Source organism: Eulemur rufifrons, chromosome 17 (assembly GCF_041146395.1).
Source record: "Eulemur rufifrons isolate Redbay chromosome 17, OSU_ERuf_1, whole genome shotgun sequence".
NCBI classification, from domain to species: Eukaryota; Metazoa; Chordata; class Mammalia; order Primates; family Lemuridae; genus Eulemur; species Eulemur rufifrons.
In genome coordinates this window covers 76,319,118-76,334,245 of record NC_090999.1, presented here as the reverse complement: position 1 = coordinate 76,334,245, position 15,128 = coordinate 76,319,118, and the positions used below count along the sequence as shown (strand labels likewise).

The window sequence follows — 15,128 nt, the reverse complement described above, 5'->3', positions numbered from 1 at the left end:
TCTGGGGTCAAATATATCCCCAACTGTAGTCCCCTGGACAAGCGGTGGGCCCTGTACTAATGAGGGCTTCCATTGTGCTGGCTCTTCCTCACTACTCAGACCTACCAATAAACCCTACTTCCTGCTCTCCCAAGTCCCCCCAAAAAGAATGGAATTCCTAACCTATATATATTATTTTATTTTATTTTTACTTTATTTTGCCTTGCCTTTACTTTTTTTTTATTTTATTTTAGACAAGGTCTCACTGTGTTGCCCAGGCTGGAGTGCAGTGGTGCAATCATAGCTCACTATAACCTTGAATTCCTGGGCTCAAGTGAGCCTCCTGCCATAGCCTCCTGAGTAGCTAGGGCTACAGGATGCGCCACCATGCCTGGGTAATTTTTTTATTTTATTTTAATTTTTTTATAGAGACAGGGTCTTGCTCTGTTGCCCAGGCTAGTCTTGAACTCTCGGCCTCAAGCGATTCTTCTACCTTGGCCTCCCAAAGTGCTGGGATTATAGGCATGAGCCACCGTGCTTGATCCATATCCATTTTAGATGAACCTCTGGTAAATATTTTTATATAATGTTTACCCTATACAATAAAAGTATATAGTTATATCCTCATTAAATATGTATATATGCTTTTTGCCTTCTCTCGGGTTTATCATCCCCTCATTTTAGCCTATTTTATTTAACACATCTTTGCAAGTGTCTCCAAATCCTTTACTGGAATGTAGCAAGATATATAAAAGTCAATCATTCAGTAAATATTATATCTCTGACTTTTTTCTATGTTTACATACTACAAATATTAAATAATAGAAGTAAACTAAGAACAAATTACCAAGCTTCAATTATGAACTAAAAAAAAATGACTTGAGCTATTCTTTTTTTCTTTTCTTTCTGAGAGTTCTTTTTATTGGCAAGCCAATTTGGGGACCATGTAAATATAACATATAACACTATGTACATACATAAAACACATCTAACACATACACACGCATACAAAGTTTCAATAGCTTTTATCACAGAACTCTAGCCATAAGATCCTCTAAGTTCCACAAAAATCTGCATACATTATGTTTCCATTCCTCTCTTTCCCTTTCCAACAGTAGGTTTCCCCACTTCTCAGCCAGGTTTCCACCACGGATGGAGCAGTCTTTCAATCTCCTAGACTTTAGACCTTAGAACAGAGATGTCTTCTAATCTCTCAGACCTGAGGAGGTGTCATAACCCCTCAGACCTTGGAAACTGCTGCAAGAAGAACCACCAATGGAGGCATATTTCAACCTCCTAGACCTAGACCTTGGACTATGCTTATAAAAACATCGACAGCAAATTCCAAGTAGTTAGAACAGATAATAGAGACAGAGAGCTTAACAGATTCCACATTTACATACCACACACTAATACAGGTAAACACTCAAATATAGAGAGAAATGCAAGAGGTTAAAAACAAACAAACTGCAGTTTCACCTAATAAGCTCTGAAAATGCCAAATCAAAATACTTAGGTTAGTTCCCACTTTTGAAACCTAATGGTTGGGGGCTTATCCAACCCAAAATAAATGGAAATTCTGTCAGAATTCCCCAGATTGAGAGGGGCATCCCCCATTGTGTGGTACCTTCAAACAGCACTCACCCAACCAGACGCAATTTTCAAAATCCAAATCCAGAGTTCCTTTCTTTGGAGGCAATCAGAAAGCAATCACAAAGGAAGCGATTGCAGCCCGTGGATCAAGGAGTAATTTTGACTTTCAAGTATTATTATTTAAGAAACAAATTTTGTAAGGCAATAGCTGACATTGATAGTGATTCCTTTGATAGATCTGGATAAAGTACACTGAAAACCTTCTGGAAAGTATTTATCACTGTAAAAGCCATTAAGAACATCTGTGATTCATAAGAAGAGTTTAAAATATCAACATTTTAAATCTAAAAAAAAATATATATATTTCACTAGGTTTCAAGAAACATCTTGTGTTAGTAACTTATCTTTTATAACATTATTGTTTTCAGTTTATTAGTCACAGCTGCTGCCTAAAACATTGCAGAAAATTAGTTAAAATGAGATAAATTCATTCTGGCACAAATATTATAAATGAATAAACAAACAAATAAATAAAATATCAACATTAACTGGAGTTCGGGAGAAGTTAATTCCAACCTTCACGGATGACTTTGAGAGGTTTAAGACTTGAGTGGCAGAAATAATTGCAGATGTAGTAGAAACAGCATGAGAACTAGAATTAGAAGTGGAGCCTGTGGTTATGACTAAATTGCTGCAATCAGTTTTTCATGATAAAACTTAAACAGATGAGGAGTTGCCTCTTATAGATGGGCAAAGAAACTAGTTTCTGGACATAGAATCTATTACTGGTGAAGATGCTGTGAACATTGTTAAAATGACAGCAAAGGATTTGAAATATCACATAAACTTAGTTAATAAAGTAGCAGGGTTTGAGAGGATTAACTCCAATTTTGAAAGAAGTTCTGTGGGTAAAATGCTGTTCAAGAGCATCACATGGACAGAAAAATCTTTCCTGAAAGGAAAAGTCAATTAATGTGGTAAACTTCATTGCTGTCTTACTTTAAGAAATTGCCACAGCCACCCCAACCTTCAGCAACTGACCCTGATCAGTCAGCAGCCATCAACATCAAGGCAAGACCCTCTACCCACAATAAGATTACAACTTACTGAAGGCTCAGATGATTGTTAGCATTTTTGTAGGAATAAAATATGTATTTTTAATTTTTCAAGTCTAAGGTTTCTATTCCGTTCATTTTCTTCTTGCTTGTATCCTATTTCATTAATTTCTACTTCCATATTTTCCCATTCCTTTCAAATGTATTTTCTATTACCTTATGGAGTATAGTTAAAACAGCTGCTTTCAAATCTTTTTCTCATATTTTAAACTCCAACTCATTTTACTGTTAAGAGTTTGTAGATTGTCTTCTCCCCTAAGAACTGGTTACATTTTTTTGGTAGTTATTGATTGTATTCTGTACATTGCAGAATGTTATGTTGTGTAGGCTCTGAAACCTGTATAATCCTCTGGGGAATGTTGGTGATTTGTTTAAGCAGGCATTTAACTCATTTTTCAGACCCCAAGTACAGCCTTACTTTCTCTTGGCTGTGTTCCACATCTCAGTTGTGTTCTCTAAGGGCTAGCTGTGCTAGTTTGAGGCTGTCCCAAATATACGCAACTCAGGGGTTAGTCAGAGATCTGCAGGTTTATATGCATAATTAGAGAATCATTTTTTTTTTAAACATAATGCTATTGTACACTTAACAGACTACTGTATAGTGTAAACATAACTTTTATATGTACTGGAAAAAACAAAAAACTTATGTGACTCCCTTTATTGTGATATTCAATTTATTGTGATATTCACTTTATTGTGGTTGTCCGGACTGAAACTGCAGTATCTCTGAAGTATGCCTGTATGCTAGTCTATGCATTTACATCAAATGATGACCCAAATCCCTTCTGGTAAATCTTCACTAAAAAACCCGCCAACAACATTCTTTTGGCTTTTTAACAAATATATATTTTTTTCAGTTTTTATTATCAAATAGCAACAGATCTTAATTATTAGGTTGCATGTCATGTCTGTCCAACCAAACAACTGAGGCTAGAGTTCACTTGTTTTTTTTTTTTTTTTTTTGCTATCGTTTGTTTGTTTTGCTTCTTTCCATCATCACTGATAATGCTAGATCCATAGAGGATATTCAGTGAGCATTTGTGGACTATGGTAATCAGTTGACAATAATAAATATGTTCAGTCTTCTGCAGGGTGTTTGGAAACTCACTTTTTTTATTTGTCTAAACCTATAAACATTGTTTCTTCACTATTACTTCTAAATGTTTCCCAGGATCTTGCCAAAAGGCCTGAATAACCAACCAATTTCAAAACAATTTCAAATATATTAGTACTTGACGTGGAAATTCAGGATGAAGTTTCGCATTTCTATATATTAAAGGTGAAATGGCTTTGGGGAAATGATATTAAGTGCTATTTTGGCTTGGAAGATTTCTGGTAGGTAGAGGAATCAGAATAATCACAAGAGTCTATCAAAACAGGAGATAATGCTTTTTATGGCCTCTTAGTCAATGTAGCAAAATTGGCTTATAAGATGAATTATTTTTCACCAGTAATAGAGAGAACTACTATTGTATTATATCCCATATGACCAGGATTAGTATTATTTTATGCCATAATTAATGATAAACTTAGACAACAAATGGATATTTCCATATAGATTACATTTTAAATTTTTTTAAAAATTATGTTTTTCTTTACTCAAATACTATATAACATTTCTTGAACCCTTGAATTTGACTTAATATTTATATGTATGATATATATGTTGCACAATCTAGCACTTACAAACACTGACTTTCTAATTTCTTCATTTTGCAGTGATTGTTCCACTTTCCCATTTTAATAATTTTGACTTCCATATCCTTCTATACTTATTCTCAAGGCTTTTTAAATAAGAGACCATCATCAAAATATACATAATTTATTTTCTATTTTCAGAATGAATTCAGTATAACCTCATTAGTTCAATCTACAATCCACAGAATGATATTGTCTCCCCTGTCTTTTGTCCTAGATTGCAAGCATATCTGTTTAATATATCTGGGTCAAACATATTTTTGTAACAGGAACCTAATGGATATTAAGGAATTTTGTGCCATTATGAAAAAGATAACCTATTATACAAATATCTTTATTTTTTAAGCTCCCCAAGCTTAATGGATAACATACTTTCCAACCAATTTGCCATAATTTTATTGCATACTATATGATACGTTGCATTTTTTTAAGTACTTGAAAGTTTACAAAATGCTTTCACTACCTTGCCTTTCCCATAACACTGTGAAGTAGGTACAGAAAAAGAAACTGGGTCTCAGAGGGATTAAGTATATTGTATAATGTCTTACAGGAGAAACAAATAATCCAGTGAAGTTACAATTGGTAGAGAAGGTGTCAAGCTGAACCAGCCTCTGGACAGCCATTCCTGCCTACTCAGATCCAAGAAATAATTGAGAAAGACCCTCATGGGAGAAACATTGCTTTAATTGTCTATAACCCCAAACTAGGGTTTCTAAGGGTACTAAAGGAAACACAAATTGCCATCAATCAAAACAATGATTTAGGCTTCACCAAATATCTAAGAAAATATTTTGATTCACAAGATCTATGGTAGTCGGGAATAATACAAATAAACCCTGAAGGGATGACACACACAAGAAATCACTAAATCATTAAACAATAATTGTTTCCTTAACTATTGTTAGTTATATAACATTCCCAAACTAGTAATCCCAATAATTTCCCCAATCTGAGTCTTTTTAAGTTTCATTAGCTCCTTCTTGAAGATGGCTACTAGAATCATAGACTAAGAGATGTTGGTGCCACTCCAGCCATTCAATAAGGACCATATTATCACTTCTGTTTTATTAATTACAATATTCCTATCAATGCCTAGGTTTTTTGGACTTCTTGTATACAGCTCCATCTATGAGTATATATCACCCTATGTTCTTGAAATTATTCTTTCAATCTACATTTATTGAATTATTTTGTGTGCTACCATTAACACAGGCTCAAGAAGGGCAAAGATGAATTAATATAGTGCTTGACTTCACAAATTCATAATTAGAAGTATATAAAAATGAAATAATGTCAATACTATAAAACAAGTGATATAATCATGCTTATGAAGAATTCTATGCAAGCACAGGGAAAGGAGGACCTAATTTGAACTGATGGGTTAAGAAAGACTTTAAACAGAAACTGATGCTCAAAATACACTCTAAGGAAAGAGAGCAGCATTCTAAAAGTAGAAAGATATGAAATAGCAGACCACATTCTGAGAAGCAAAATGGATTTTGGTAAACTCTAACTTCAGACATATGAAAGGCTGGCAGGAGAAACAAGTGGAAAAGCTGAGAGAAGCTAGATCACAAAGGGTCCTGGCATGTTGGACTGTTTCAATCTGATCAATAGGAAATGTAGATTCATTACAGTATTTTAAGCATTTAAATGATGTGCTCTGTTATTACCTTAGATGTTTCAAACATCTAAACATGGGCAATAAGGCCGAGGCAAGCATGAGAAACAGGAGACTCTTCACAAGTCTCTGACCCACATAAATGAAGACCTCGGGTAAAGCAGCAGCAGCAAGGATATAAAGCAGGTAACAAACTGGAAAGGCATTTATCAGGTATAAGTTATAGGAATTTATGACTCATTAAATGTGAAGAATGAGGGGAAAATGGAGAGTATATTAATGTTCCAAATATTTTCCATAGCTTACATGCTAGAATGGATAGTGTTAACAAAGACAAAAATTGAGAAACAGGGCCAGTGGGAAACAGAGGAGCAAATCAACATTAGAAGTTGATTCACATAAGAAGTTCGGACTTCTGATGCTGAGTTTGAGGTTCTATATTCTCATACAGTTGACCCTTGAATAACATGGGTTTGAATTGCATGGGTCCACTTATATGTAGATTTTTTTCAATAAATATATTGGAAAATTTTTTAGAGATGCGTGACAATTTGAAAAAAACTCACAGATGAACCACAGAGCCTAGAAATACTGAAAAAACTTAAGGAAAAGCTGAGTATGTCATGAATGCATAATATATATGTGGATACTAGCATATATTAATACATACATATATGTATTATTGTCAGGGTGGGGACTCACAAGGAGTTCACAGCACAGGCTGGAGAAAGATTTCTCACACAATTATTAGGATATACAGAAGTAAATGTGTATTTATTTTCCTGAGAGAGAGAGAGAGAGAGAGAGAGGGAGAGAGAAAGAGAGAGGGGCCATGGCACTGAAGAAAAGGTAGAGGGGTCGTGTCAGGCTGCTGAGGAAAGTTGCTCAGAGTTTTAAACGGTAAAAATGGCGGTTTTTCCCTCTGCTTCAGCAGACTGATAATAGAAGCAGCAGCAAAGCAGTTGCAGGTGCTCTTTATTTTTTAATCTGTGAGGCTGCCTTTATCTGAGTCCTTAGAATCTGGTGCTGGTGAGAACTGAAGTGGGGCATTTGCACCCTACTGTCTGCTTAGGGCTCTTCAAGGCTGAGATAACAACACTCAGAGAGAACGAGTTGTACCACAGGTGTTTTAATTAAACTCACAAAGGGCAGTTGTGTTGTGAGTTTCCTTTCCAAAGGGGCAACTGTGTGTTGTGAGTTTATTTCTCTTACTTTCTGTTAGATAGTTTATTTTCCTCTGTTAGATAATTTATTAGGAAGACCATCTTTCATTTATAAAAAGTTAAAATTTATCAGAAATCACACACATACTTACTGTGCATGGTGTCATTTGCAGTCAAGAGAAATGTAAACAAATGTAGTGATGCAGTATTAAATCACAACTGCATAAAATTAACAGTAGTACATGCTGCACTACTGTAATAATTTTACAGTCACCTCCTGTTGCTACTGCAGTAAACTCAAGTGTTGTGAGTATCCACTTAAAATACCATGTAATGCTAATCATCTCTGTGTGAGCAGTTTGTCTCTCCAGTAAATTGTGCATCATACTAAAAAGTGATCTCTTGCAGTTCTTGCATATTTTTCGTCATGTTTAATGCAATATTGTAAACCCTGAATAACAACAGGTGACCCATACGAAGTGCTATGGGTGCTGCAGGAAGTGCTCCCAAGAAGCAGAGAAAAGTCATAAAATTACAACAAAAAGTTGAATTGTTCAATATGTACCATAGATTGAGGTCTGCAGCTGCAGTTGCCTGCTATTTCAGACTGATGATTCATCTTATAAACAGATGATATAAACTTACAGTATTGATAAATACAGTACAGTACTCTAAACATATTTTCTCTCCCTTATAATTTTCTTAATATATTTTCTTTTCTCCAGTTTACTTTACTGCAAGAATACAGTATATAATACATATAGCATAAAAATATGTGTTAATATACTGTTTATATTATTGGTAAGGCTTTCAGTCAACAGTAGGCTATTAGCAGTTAAGTTTGGAGGGAGTCAAAAGTTATACATAGATTTTCGACTGCAGGGGGAATAGGTGCTCCTTACTCTCATACTGTTCAAGGGTCAACTGTAAACGCATTTTAATAAGATGGCTAGAGGAAAGGGAAAAACAGAGGCAAGGAAGAGGGACTAAACTGGGCAGATGAACTAGTATCACATCATAGAAAATCTTGACTAGACTAAGAAGCCTGCACTGACTCACAACAGCAAAAGAAACTATCATAGATTTTTAAAATAGAAACCTGATATGATAAAATGTTATTTTAGAAAAATAAATCTAATGACAAGAGGGGAAAAAAGATCCTAAAGGAAAGAGAGTAAATCAGTAGCCATCAATACAGGTTTAGAGTGATAAAAGCCTATATAAATATGGTGGTAACAAGAGTGAAGAGGAAGGAATGAGCTAGAGAGTCCACTGAAGTCTCTTCTTTCTCCATCCCTGGGTTATCTGTCAAAGGCCCCCTTTACATACTATGTATTTTTTCACCTACTCCAAACCTTCAGACATTTTCTCTACATGTTGGTTACTCCCAAGAATTTATCTGTAGTCCTGAGATTGTTCCTAAATTACAGATATGTATATCCATCTGCCTACAGGACACATCTATTTGGAAATGTCACATATACTTCAAACTCAGCAGGCCCCAAATTTCCTCCTTAACCTGGTTTCCTACTAGATTTCAGTCTATAACATCATCACCTAGTGGCTTAAATTATAAATCTAAAAGTAATTCTTAAAACCTCTCATGCACCACATTCTTTGCCAAGCCTTGCTGACTACAATAGACAACTAAGCTAATGATGCTCAATCTTATCCAATAATCAACACCTCCACAAATACCCAATCATTCTCTAAATCCCAAATCTACCTTTTTACATCTCATTGTTACTTCCATTTCTCACCTGTCTACAACTCACTAACTGGTTTCCACAATTAAGCCATAATTATCCCTATATAATACAAATCTGATCATGACTCTTCCCAGGATAATATCATTCAATGCTTCCTATTGCCCCAAGACAAAGATCAAAACTTTAGCAGGAAATATTTATTACTTGGCATCTTTTATCTTCTCCAACCTCACTTCCTATATTAGTTTTCTATTGCTACTATAACAAATTATCACTAATTTAGTAGCTGAAAGCAGCACCAATTTATTGTCTTACAATTCTAGAGGTCAGAAGTCCAAAATGAGTTTCCTTGGGCTAAAATCAAGGTGTCAGCAGAGCAGTGCTCTTTTTGGAGGCCTGAGGGGAGAATCCATTTCTTCCCTTTTCCAGCTTCTAGAGGCTGCCTTCGTTACTTGGATCTTGGCCACATGAATACTTGTGTAGTTACATCTCTTTGTCTGACTCTGGCTCTCCCACCTCACACTTTCCCTTATGAGGATATTTGTGTGTACAATGGGTACACTTGGATAATCCAGGCTGATCTCCCCATTCCAAGATCCTTAACATGATCACATCAGCAAAAACCACTTTGCTATGTAATATGACATATTCACAGGTTCTGTGGGTTAGTAAGTAGACATATTTGGGGGCCATTATTAGCCTGCCACACCTCCTCTTCCCTCTTCTCCTGACTACTAATATATTCTCTACTCTAGGTGTATAAAATGGAATGCTCAAATGTGCTACAGAATTTTTCACCCCAACATCAGATGCAGCTCCTTTGCCTGAAACATTATGCTTTGTCAAGCCCTTCACCAACATACTCGTCATTCTTCACAACTCAGCCTACCACCAAACTCCTCTTGGAAGCTTTTCCTAAACTGTCAAGGTAACAAGTCCTTCTATGTCCTCTAAAATACTATAAAATTCCTCTAGAATGGGGCTTATCATCTCAGTCATAATTCTTATTTACTCATCTGTCTTCCCAATCAGACTCTAATTTTGGGGGGGACAAAGACTGTCATAGTCATCACTGTATCTAATATAGTTTCTATAATATAATAGGCAACTAAATATGTATTTGTTGAATGCTAACTGAAGAGAGAGAAAAATGCTTAAAACCTATCGGATTCCTAGAAAATTCTGACCTATTTATTTCAGATGAACGCTGATGACCTTCCAGAAACCCCACATTCAAGACTGCAATCGAAGGGAATCTTTTAAAAGTTATTTCTAAAGAAGACTCAGAAAATTCTACTGACTATTTCACAGTCCAGGATTATGAACATTAAGAAATGATTCTTATGTTCTCCAACTGAAGTGATTCAGGATCAAAAAAGGATATAGATTTATTAATTATAGAGAACACAGCATTAGTAGAAAGTATTGGGAATATTATACCTCTTAGAGGCCACTATTAGAAAATATACCTAGTGGTACAACCACACAGTGAGGGCTGTGGTGTCAACATGAAGATCCTTTATTAGTAACAAACACACATGAAATTATAACTGATCTTTCCCATTACTTTAAAAAGCCGTCCATCAAGGTTCAAGGATGTACACAACATTATAATTTCTCTCTATGGGTATTCCTGTTATAAGATCTCATTTTTTAGTCTAATTTAATATACACAAGTTGGTACATAATAACAGAAAGAACATAAAGTTTCATTTTCTCTAAGGCTTATAGACACATATCAATGAGGCTTCACATTTTAAAAAAATCACTTGCAGATATCGTTTTAATGACCTTACTCTTTCTAATTTAAATCCTATTATTTTGATATTATTAAAATTCTTAGCATGCATATTTAGTCTACATAAAATAGGATGTGAGACAAATCTTTTGTGGCACAATTAAATTGTTCCCTTCAAGGACAAGGTAGCAGAAGGTGAACACTAATTTAATTAACATGGTAAAGAAAGATAAATGGTTCTTTTAAAAAGTGAAAACAAGCATGTCTGTTCTTGTGTATCATTCTAACTTTTGAAATGGGTTAATACAGGGCAGTAATTTGCAAATAAGGAATATTAAACATTATATAAGATTGTTTTACCACTTTGATATCAGAGCAAAATCTCATCAAGGTGTCAAATGAACTTTATGAAACCAATTAAATATAGTTTTCGGTGGCATGGATAAGCTGAAAAAGAGTGCATGAGAAATATTTTCTATCTGTACTTAAAAACATTTACAAAGTTCGCTAAGAGCATCGTAACTACATGGACAAGTCACTTCAAATACAAAGCAATAAAGAAAGGAAATAATACAGAAAATAAATTATTGTAAAAATGGAACTGAAATTGAATATATCTTATTTCCAAAGGGATCTCGTCCACAAATCTAAACCATGCTTTGCTTTGGAAAGTTTAAAGCTAAAATTTCTGCATTATTCTAAAAAGAGAATATTAGAAGTCTTTTGTTTATATTTTTTTCAAATATCATATCAAGCATTTATTAAATGTCTAGATGTTCTCAAAAATAACATCAGCCATTTACTGAATGTCTATTATGTGTTAGGCTCTGTGAGATACATAAAAGTGAATAAAAATATCCTTATTCCTCTCAAACAGCTTATTATCTAATGGGAATGTCAGACATACGAAACTAACAATAGAAGACTGAATAAAATAAATGCTGTAATTACCGTAAAGTTCAACGTGAACTGAAAGGAAGGAGATGTTTTTATAGAATACTTTATGAACATGTATATCAAATAAAGTTGAGTAATGATGAAAATGGAAGCTACATATAATCATCAGAGTTGTTCTACCTCAGAAAGTTTAGGTGGGCTGCAGCTTCTAGGGCCAGAGGAAGGAGAGTAGTTCTGAGGAATAGAGGTTACATGGCTGAAGAGACCAAACCAGGATGGAGGTGAAAAAGTAGAGTCTTCTCTCCCTGACACACTCCTCCTCCTTACCAACTCACTCCACCTACTCATTACCACCGCTCATCTGCCCCTTCATTCTACTACCTACTCCTCTCTGCCTGAAGTGACAACACTAAAAATATTCTGCACCAGAATTCCCTTGTTCTTTCCTTGGTAAAGACTTTTCTTGCTTCCCACATCTCACTATCTTAATCCATTGTACTCTGGGGTTTTTAGAATACCCAATACATTCTCAATGTCTAAATTCAAAATTTGAATAGTAAGTCATTTAAAAAGATGGTGACCCTCCATCCATTAAATTAAATAATTTAGAACTAATAATTTACAAAATAAAATAAACTATTAGAAGAATATTATAATTTTTTCACAAGGGCAGAATATGAATTAAAAACATACTTCAACAGTAATCCATTCCATCTTAAGTTTTGTTTTCTCTCAGCATGTGAATCTCCCACCAATGCAGCTATACATTAAAACTGTTCAGGTATATAATTGAGATGAGATATTTATAAATGTCACATGCATAATGCTTTGGTATTTTGGTACTTGTTTAAACTTCTTAATTTTATAAATATTTTGATGATAAATCTGGAGTCCTAGAATTCTACTATTCTAGTCAGCAAAAAATGAAAATAGGTTAAGGTGCTGATATAGAATGCTCTTTATCAAGCTATAGTTTAATATTATGCACTTGCTATTTTTAAAGGATGCTAAAAGTAACAACCTATAAATCTGCTCCTAAACTTCTGAAGAAATACTATTGAGGACATTGTTTTCTAAAACTCCAAGAGAGAAATTTCCCTTAGAACTTAATGGAAGTAAAACTTTGCTTTAAGCAAATTAAAATCCTTCCTCCTTTCTAATCATGAAATTAGTTAACTCTTTTTCTGTAACAGCTTCTAGGAAGCTTACAGCTAAATTTCAAGCTCAACACAGAAATCATATATAGACCTTCAAGGGCCTGTATTTTATTTACTGTTCTTAATTTTCCACCATTACATTTCTCCCCAGTACTGATAATTTGTTTCTATTTTAACATTATTGTAATATAATTTGATTATAGCTACACAAGTTGTATGTGAAACAGTAAAATAAAAACTGATTTTTATCTTGTTTTTTAAATGTGCCAATAAATTGCTTAATGTCTTCAAGCAATTAAAAGTCTGGACATTCAATATGCAATATTTTCGTGAGGTATGTGGTATTACCACTATACTTAGAACATGCTTAGTTCATCCCTTGCCTATAACTCTTCAACAGAATGGCTTTTCCATCCTAATCCTGGTATGCAAGGCTCTCAAAAATCTGACTTTAACCTAAACTTTTCAAATTATTCACCTTTCCAATCTTCTATCAAACTGACCTTGCCTTCCTTAAAACAGGTCTTGGAATTTTCAATGTCTAGATTATCCTCTTATCAAATGATTTCCCTATTCCTTCTCCCTAGCCTCAAAACCTACTTCAAGTCCATCTTCCTCTATGAACCATTCCCAGGCCTGAATTCTTATAACACATATTGCTATTTTAAAAATCGGTTTTTACTGATTTTTTAAAATCCTACATGTAAATACTTTTCAAATTGAGGTTCAAAAAATCAACTAACTGGCTGTAGACACTTTTAAAAATATAATAGAATGCATCACATGAAGGAAGCACAAAATGTTTTGTAAAACTTATTTAGTTCTATACATACATACACATCAACACTCCCAATTTTGTGTGTCCTGGGTCTCAGTATGAAATGTATTTTCTTCCTACACATTATGGAAAAAACAGTTTTAAAAAACACTGTTCTATAGTGTTCTTCTAAACATTATCATATAATACAGTTTTAGAAAAAATTTCATATTATAAACATAATAATATTCAGTAAGAAAAATTTACAAACTACACTTAAGCCTCCCCAAATCACTCATAACTCCTCTAACACAAGATAATCATAATTAATATTCTGGAGTATAGTCTTTAAACTTTTCTATGTATATGTGTATATTATACTACATTTCATTTTATGAAAATGAAATAATACCATAATACTGTTTTATAAATTGCTTTTCCATTTTAGCAATATATACTACGAACACTTTGTCCTCTTATCAACAATTTTTCAATAAAGCATCTCTCTAAAAAATTATAATTGCTTGAGGGCAGGTGCCACGTTTTCAATATTTTTTAATTTAACTTTTGAATGAGTAATACATTCACAGTGTTAAAAAAAAATTTTAAAGTTTAATGTAACAAAGAAAAATTTCCCTTAAACCTCTGCTACCAATTTCAACACCCTTCCCAAACATGTATCCTCTGAGTTTCTTGTATACATTTTTAAAGTTTATCATATAAAAGCAAATTCAGACATATAATCTTATACTCCCACCCTTAGTTCCTTTTAATAACTTATCTTAGTCCTCTCTCTAATCAGTACATAGAAAGTACCTTCACTCCCAGTACTCCATTGGATAGAGTACCATAACTTATTTAACTGGCCCCTATTGATGAAAATGTCAATTATTTCCAGTCTAGTAATATTATAAATAATGCTTCAGTGACTAACCTTAAACTGATGCCATTTTTTACATACATAAATATAACTAAAGGATAAATTGTGCCAATGTTATTGCTAAATTAAAGGTATACACATTTTCCATTTTTGATAGATTTTGCCAAATTACCTTCTATAGAGGTTTTTCCTGTTGTTATTAAGAATTTATAGTCTCAACAGGAAAGTATCAAAGGCCGTTTTTATCCACATCTTTGTCAAGAAAGTGAATTATTAGTCTACGGCCATACCACCCTGAACGTGCCCAATCTTGTCTGATCTCAGAAGCTAAGCAGGGTCGGGCCTGGTTACTACTTGGATGGGAGAAAATGAGTTACTAAATTTGAATTTATGCTAATTTATAGGTGAAAATATCCCAATACAGTTTTGATTTCCCTTTATTCTACTGAGTATGGGGTAAATCACCTTTAATATCGTTAAAAGTCATTGACATTTCTATTTTTTAAACTACTCACTCATATCGATTGCCAATTTTTCTATTTTGTTGTCTTTATTTTATCAATTTCTAGCTCATTATATAGTAAAGAGATTCATCCCTTTTGTGTTATGAGTTTTTCTTGGTTATATTAGCAAGTGTTTTAAATATTTACTTTTTTTAAGTAGCTAATATATGTATTTTTTCTTTTTCTAATTCAGTCCTTTACACATTTATCTTTATTTATTCCTTTCTTTTAACTATGGATTTGATTTTTCCTAGTTCATTCAGGTGGATGCTTAAATCATTTATTTCATTCTTTTTGTTTTACTGATGTAAATATTTA

General features: G+C 33.7%; 1 protein-coding gene across 2 annotated transcripts in view; it reads right to left on the bottom strand.

The window, feature by feature from the left end:
• FER (FER tyrosine kinase) overlaps positions 1–15,128 on the bottom strand; it is a 395,460-nt gene that overhangs the window by 187,752 nt on the left and 192,580 nt on the right. The gene's annotated exons all lie outside the window — the stretch shown is intronic.